Source organism: Ctenopharyngodon idella, chromosome 15 (genome assembly GCF_019924925.1).
Source record: "Ctenopharyngodon idella isolate HZGC_01 chromosome 15, HZGC01, whole genome shotgun sequence".
Classification (NCBI taxonomy): domain Eukaryota; kingdom Metazoa; phylum Chordata; class Actinopteri; order Cypriniformes; family Xenocyprididae; genus Ctenopharyngodon; species Ctenopharyngodon idella.
The window spans coordinates 21,883,494-21,891,159 of record NC_067234.1 but is presented as its reverse complement, the minus strand read 5'-3'; the positions used below and the strand labels follow the sequence as shown (position 1 = coordinate 21,891,159).

General features: G+C 34.6%; 1 long non-coding RNA gene across 1 annotated transcript in view; it reads left to right on the top strand.

Annotated features, from left to right (window-relative positions):
• The first annotated feature begins 463 nt into the window (after window positions 1-463).
• The window catches only part of LOC127494972 (uncharacterized), a 90,610-nt gene continuing 83,407 nt past the window's right edge, over window positions 464-7,666 (top strand). The window contains exon 1 of the long non-coding RNA XR_007925022.1: window positions 464-711. This is a non-coding gene — a long non-coding RNA (uncharacterized LOC127494972). The remainder of the gene's footprint in view (window positions 712-7,666) is intronic.

Genomic DNA, 7,666 nt, shown 5'->3' with positions numbered 1-7,666 from the left:
AACATAAACAAGATTGTAATTACTTGTTTGAAGTCTGACCATCTGGCCATATGCTGAGGCTGGTTTCATGTCTCAAGTTGAAAAGCTGTTTCACATGCCTCGAAAAAATCATGCCTCAGCAAAACAATCTGGAGCGCATGAATGGGTTTCTGGCTATATATATGAGAAAATATAACTAAAATTATACCCGTTTACTTAATTAATTAGTTATGGAAAAAAATAATGCGTTAAAATTGTGAACGCATTTAATGCACCCGCCCCGCTTAAGTTCATACATTTTCTTACATCCACCAGCTGGAATGCTCTTGATTTCCACCAGAGGGCACTCATTCTGTCTTGGTTATCTCACCATGGACCACTTTTCCCACAACCCATTGCCCGGACTCATTATTATGCCTGATTACATCCAGCTGTGCCTCATCATTTTGTTAACCCTGCCTATTTAAACAGAGGCTGTGTCCAAAATCGCCCCCTATACCCTTAAATAGGGCAATATTTGAGGGACAGCCATTTGTAGTGGTGTCCGAAACCATAGTGGACGTTATTGAGTGCACTCATTCAATCAACTGATGTACGCTCAATGGCTAGAGAATACCCATAATACACAGTGAGAGTCGCACGTCGAATGAATTCCCACGTCTGACCAGAAGATGGCGCCTGCAGTTTTTCCAAACGGCTGATCCAATGTGGCTACAGCGTATTATTATACAGGTATTAATTCCTTGTTAATTGATTATTATTATTATTATTATTATTTTAATTACCGTTCATACATGCTAGTTTCCATGGCAGATTTCAAGATAAATCTTTTCATCTTACCACTGGAGCTGCCAGTTTGCTAAGTTTCAAATGATTATTAAACAGCAAGCACTAACTATGCAAAAGTGGCAGCCCTTCCGGCGCACTCAGTGTCCAAATTCACTCCTTCAAGTGGACTATATTAGTGGAGTAATGTAGGGGATAGTGAATGAGGGTATAGGGGGCAATTTCGAACACAGCACGTATTTTCATTCACCCATTGCGAAGTCTTGTTTAGTGTCACACTGCATTTCTGAGCGTTATCCTGATTCCCTTGACTTGGTTTTGATCTTCTGCTTGTCTCGGATATCCCTTTTTGCATGTGTCTTGGACCTTGTTTTATGTTTGGACTGTTTGCCTGTGGTTTTGACCTTATGCCTGTTTTATGGATTACGATTATTGATTTCCCTCAATAAAGCTGCAATATCACACGAGTGCCGAATAGCACGAGTGCAAATGTGATACTGATTTTTAAATAAGTTAATATTGTGTTATATTTTACACACAATATTGTCTGTTTTTGCCTAATTTTGACAACGAAAACATTACCTATAAAGCCAGCACAGAACGATTGTGTGTCTCAGAGCAGCACAGCGGTGTTTCCTTTCTTAATGTATCCGCGTCTTGAGCGAATCAGTCGGGTGAACCAATGATTCAATGGCTCATTCATAAAGAGAGCCATTTACTTCATTCCTGAATGAATCAGCCATTTGAACGAATCAAATGAATGAATGAATGAATGAATGACTCAATGATTTACTCATTTAGACATTTACCGCCACCTACTGGCAGTATTAGGTTCTTATTTAGAGTATCATTTCATTTAAAAAAAATCATATTTCCATATTAATAAAAGGTATAGTTCACCCCAAAATGAAAATTCTGTCATGATGTTGAATCAAATAAAATATTTACTTTTCTAAAGCTACTTTTTGTAATGTCCATTTGATGCTTTTCTTATTTAACACAATAATGAGTTTACATTATCTTATGGGGTAATTTCTTGATGTGCGATTAACTTGTGATTAGTTAGATTATTTTTGTAAAATTATTAAAAATTTTAATTGCTTGACAGCCCTAACATAAGATTAAGATAAAGATTTTTAAATATATTTACAAAAATGTGTATATTTTTGTTTTTTTTACTCATTATTTACTCATATTGTTATATATAAAATATGCGGGTGTAAGGACAATAATTAAATGGCGTGACTAGATTAACTAATTGACTCATAACTCACACACTAGAAGAATCATACTTGAGTATTGTAACGTATATAATGTTCTATTTATTAAGCTAATTACCAGTTGATTCATCACTTTTTAATCATTACTGAGATATATAGTCATGTTTTGTAGCCAGTTCGAGACGTGACAATTTGGTGCCAATACACTTTTGTTTAATCATTCACAGTTTTTGCTTTATATTGATTTCTTGCACACTGATTCAATCCTAATATGGGAATAAAACAGTCTGCAAGCAACAGTCTAGTGTTATCTTTCACGAGGGAACCTGAAACAGGAAGAAACAGAACTTCTGCACATTTGAGACAGAGAACAATGTTTTATTTTATATTTAGACCTACTCATGCTGTTTTGTCCTTTTGTACAAAGAACATGACGTACACGTCCACAAGTGTGTCAAAAAGGCGAACTGTCAGGTGAACTTATGCAAAGAAGATAATTTTTCAATGTCTTTTTACTACTATCTTTCTCAGTTGGACTTTGTTCTCTTTTTCATTTACGCACATAAACTTTTCTTTGCTACAAGTGTAGTGTGTTTTTTCCTGATCTACTCATAACAAGCATTATTTTACAAGAAGTACTTTCAAAGTTGTGTGAATTTGTTCACAAGATGTACAACATGTTTAACTTTATTATCTATAAAGATTCTTGTATACACTGGCCCACCAAAAAGTATTTTAAAACTTAAGACACAGTTTAAATGAACTGCTTACATTAGACAACAAAACACCAAAACCAATTGGCATCTGCAGACAAATGATGTTACTGTTAACTAACTAGTCGAAAGATTATTTTAGTGCATGAAGTCATTTCCTCAGGTTCACATAGATGTCTGAGCAGGGTAACCACAGATTAAGTTTAACATATTACGTTTGACAATTGGAAAGTGTCCAAACATGTCTTGTCATTTTGAATAGTTCTGTTGTTTTATAATTGAAAACTTAACAAACTGAAATACTTTTCTTTAAAAATGTGCTTCTATTTCAGTATAAATGTTGTATTTTTGTTAAAACAAATCATATTTTACATATCTTACAAACATATTGATGATGACATTGGTGGCTAACCATTTTAATCAAAGGAAACCATCACATTAGGGTGTTACTTTTGGTAGAAATTATGATTTGATAATTTGATGTAAGTGAAGACACAAATAACCAGATTGATGATTTTATAAAGAGATTATATTTTTGTTCAATATTTTGCATACTGTATATAAATAAAGTATATATATATATATATATATATATATGTAAGCAATAAGGTACGAGAGGCTGTCCGCTTCGCGTCGTGCCTAACAACGCCCTTCAGCCGTGACTTATTCATGATATAGCACTAGCCTCGAGTACCTTATTGCTTTTATAAAATGGTTACCACACAATACAAATATTAAAGGCAAAAATATGTATCAATGCAACTTTCATGAAGTAAACTTTCACTAAAGCCTTCCTTCCGCCAGAAAAAATTGTCCCTGACCGTGAACAGCAACAGAAGTTACATTATTACGCCATTAGATAGCGGCAAAGACTGTCTTTATGAGTGTGTCAGTCAGTAGCGAAGACTTTTACATTGAAAAGACTGAATTGTTGTGAACACGGATCAAGAAAGAACTGACAAATGCTTTGACTAGCGCTGTCAGTCACGGGAAAACCCCTTAACTGTTAAAAGGACAGGATAATACATCGGACATTTAAACAGATGTTTTATTATGAACATAGGACTGACCTGAAGAAAAATGCTAAATCTGAATGCAGGTAATAAACTCGCTCAATTGATCTTTTTCTCACAATACACTTCTACATAATACATTAAGCTTCAATGAACAATATCAATTGAGAACATACAATATATATATATATATATATATATATATATATATATAGTATATAGTAATTATACACTATATATGTATATATTGTATAATATATAGTAATTATAAAATGTATTGTTTTATATAGAGATTGCCTTTTGTACATATTATTTATTATTTTGGTATACAAAAGTGTTTTATACATAGATAATATACGTAATTAACATTAATAACAACAATAAAAAAGACACAATTATTATCACCATCACTATTGATTATAATAAAATAGACAAATATACTGAACAAATGTATCTAGACACCACTATAATTTATAAATAATTTCTGTGGTCCAAATATATTTTTGCAAAAGAGAGAAATAAAAGAAAAGAAAAGAAAAAAAAAAAAAGAAAAAATGGTGGTCAACACTCCATCTTCCGTTAACTGATAAAAAAAACAACAAAAAAACAGATTTACAAATTAAATAACCTGTTAAAACAAGGTCAAGGTTTTCTGAACTTTGTGGTTCAATAATAATTTGTAACATTGCTCTCATATCGTATCAGTTTAGATAAGTATTATGACATATTTAAGTATAGGTCCAAATATTTTTTTGCAAAAAAAAGAAAAACGAACAGGAAGCAGAAGCGAAGACGCTCCATACGGCCTTGATTTCAGGCCGAAAGCAGAGCAAAGGAAAAGGGGGAAATAGTTGCCGACTGACGTCAACACTGAGCGGTGGAAGTGCCTTCCTTTTATAGACATGCTCTCTTTGGTACATTCCTTACTCCAGCAGTGCTCGTCCCAGCAGCCCTAGGGAGGAGAGGTCCTGCTTGGTTGTGACGCAAAAGCACAGACAGTGAAGGGAGAGATGAGGGAAAAACCCACTCCTAATATTAACTTTTACTTTTACCTTCTGGCCATGTCAAGGCGTGGTATTATTACGAGAAGGCTTACAGATATTTTCGCATATAAGGGTCACAACTGTGAGTATGGTAAAATACAAACGGGATACTCTGAATGCCATATAATATCCCATTTGAAACAACTCAAGTGCTTAATTCAGTTTTCCTAAAATAGGTGTGTTTTACAGGAAGTTTTCATAGGATTGTAACGTTCGAAATGGAAACACTCCCTCCAGTCAGCAGCGAGAATACTTTACCACAGATGCAAGACATTTGGCAGCGACCGACTGTGATTTAAGCAATCTTTCACTCGGCTCTCATATTTTCGGCCACATGTGTTCCTTCCACACTCATTGCTTGGGATCTGACCTCGTATTGTTCTTGGCAGGCAAATCCTTGACAGGCTTAGACAGCAACTAGTACAGGCAGAATAAAAGCCAGATGCGTTTCCATGACGCTGTGCACGTCTGCACCGAGCCGAGTTGTGCAATTCCCTTTATGCTACTTGAAGCAGAAAAGCAATTTCCACAATCTTAACCTTGCCCCAGCTGAGACTTTACAGCACACCTTGAAAAGCTGAAATCACGTGGATAATGTGAAACCCCTATTAGGACTTATTGCAAACAGAATATCACATACAACCTGATTGATCTTAAAGGAATATTTCGACAGTATAGCCACAGGACACAAGCTATATGTGTGTTAACTATTGCTGTCAAATCGATTAATCGCGATTAATTGCATCTAACATAAAAGTCTATAAATCTAATATATGTGTGTGTGTGTGTGTGTGTATACACATACTGTATACACACACACACACACACATACACACACACACACACACATACTTACAAACATTTATGTTAGATGCGATTAATCACAATTAATTGTTTTGACAGAACTAGTTTTGAAGGATTAGTTCACTTTCAAATGAAAATTACCCCAAGCTTTACTCACCCTCAAGCCATCCTAGGTGTATATGACTTTCTTCTTTCTGATGAACTGGCGGAAGCTAGATATTTTACTTCAGAACTTGTTAAATATGAATATTTTTTTTTACACAAACGCATGGCTTCGCTTCAGAAGGACTTTATTAACCCCCCCGGAGCCGTGTGAAATACGTTTATGATGGATGGAAGCACTTTCTTCAGCTCATACTCGTTGTTATCACTCACTGCCATTATAAAGCTTAGATGCGTCAGGATATTTATTAATATATCTCAGATTGTGTTCATCAGAAAGAAGAAAGTCATATACACCTAGGATGGCTTGAGGGTGAGTACAGCTCAGGGTAATTTTCATTTGAAAGTGAACTAACCCTTTAACATGATTTTAGCGTGAAAAAAATCACTTACTAACCTTTTCTGTGAAGTTATAATACAATTGTACAACTTCATAACATGACAATGCAACACTGTAAACCCTAAAACAACCATAAAAATAAGGAGAACAACTTTACAGCTCCAATAATACACAAATTGTAAAATTATAAGCTTTAAACTTTTCAAAAATGGGCTCCATTTACTTCCTTTTTATATGTGCCTCATGCCTTTTTTGTGGTAATCAATATTATGCTACAAATGCTGTTGACTGAGCTTCATTTTTATGTTGAACCCAGACTTTAAGGCCACTGTTGTTCTCGATCTCTTGCATTTGGCCATTTTCATGGTAATTTGATAAGGTTAGCTTATAAAATCTAACCGATGGAACATTAACAGAATTCTGTGTTCACTTTTCTTTGACGTTTCTATTCATTATTTATTCATTGAACACAAACGTATTGCAACAAGCAGGTTAAACATTAGAGATCTACGATCCAGGCGGTTACTAACACAGTGCATTGTAGTGTGTCTTGAAACAGGTGAAAGGTTAGAGTACTTTATAAAACACTATGGTCTGTTAAACATTGATAGAATGTGGTGGACGGGTAACTTACCAGAAACAAATTCAATCATGGGTTTTGTTTTGAACAATGGCTTATGCATTTATAGTCCAAGAGTTAAACAGTAAAAGTTATGTTATGAGTTCAGAAATTATGAATTTCACGTCACATCAGTCACCTTTTAGACCAAAAGTAAGAGGAAACTAACAAAACATTATGACTTTAGGTTTGTTTAATTAACCCCATGGTAACTGTTTGTTGCTCTCTACTTCCTTCTTTTGTTGTTTCTGACCATGAGACTTCCTCATTTCTTTTCTGTCTTTTGCTGTTTAATTAAATGTCAATTTCATTGTTTTATATTCTCAGTATGGATCTTATTTGGTTTCTTTTCATCTAAATGTTACCAAATATTCAGGATTCAGGGAGCCCATGTGTAATAATCTCCAAATCAACCATTGAAAACACAGGTTGGTTAACCATTAATCTGAATTTTGGGGGGTTTACGTGTCCCACTCAAGTGGTTTGTTCAAAGAAAACACCTAAGAAGATGGATATGAACTGTATCATTTCAAACGTATAAAAGTGTGATAATAACACCAGATATACAGCCTATATAATTGTTAGTGTAAGTGACAAAGGGCGTTTGAGAAGCTATTTAATGCGTGGCCTTTTGTAACTATCTACTTCCTCATCGAAACCGCTGACTCTATTTGGAGAACTGTGTTTTCTTTATATTCTTTAACAGTGACAAGTCTAGAGGAGCTGAAAAAGCTAGACAATATATTCATCTTATAATCAACGGTAAGCATTTAGATCTGTGCTTTTACCTTTGAGAAGTTAGTCACAGATGACTAAAAACGATTACAAAGCAAACCTGTTGATCAAATGTGACTTTTTATGAAACACCCTTTTTAAAATTAGCAGGGTGTACATTCTGAGCTGGTTAAATAAGCTTCTTTTCTACCCAGGGAGAGCTGTCAAAGTACAGAAGCATTAGTAAACAGTGAGGTAATCACAAGCTTCTCA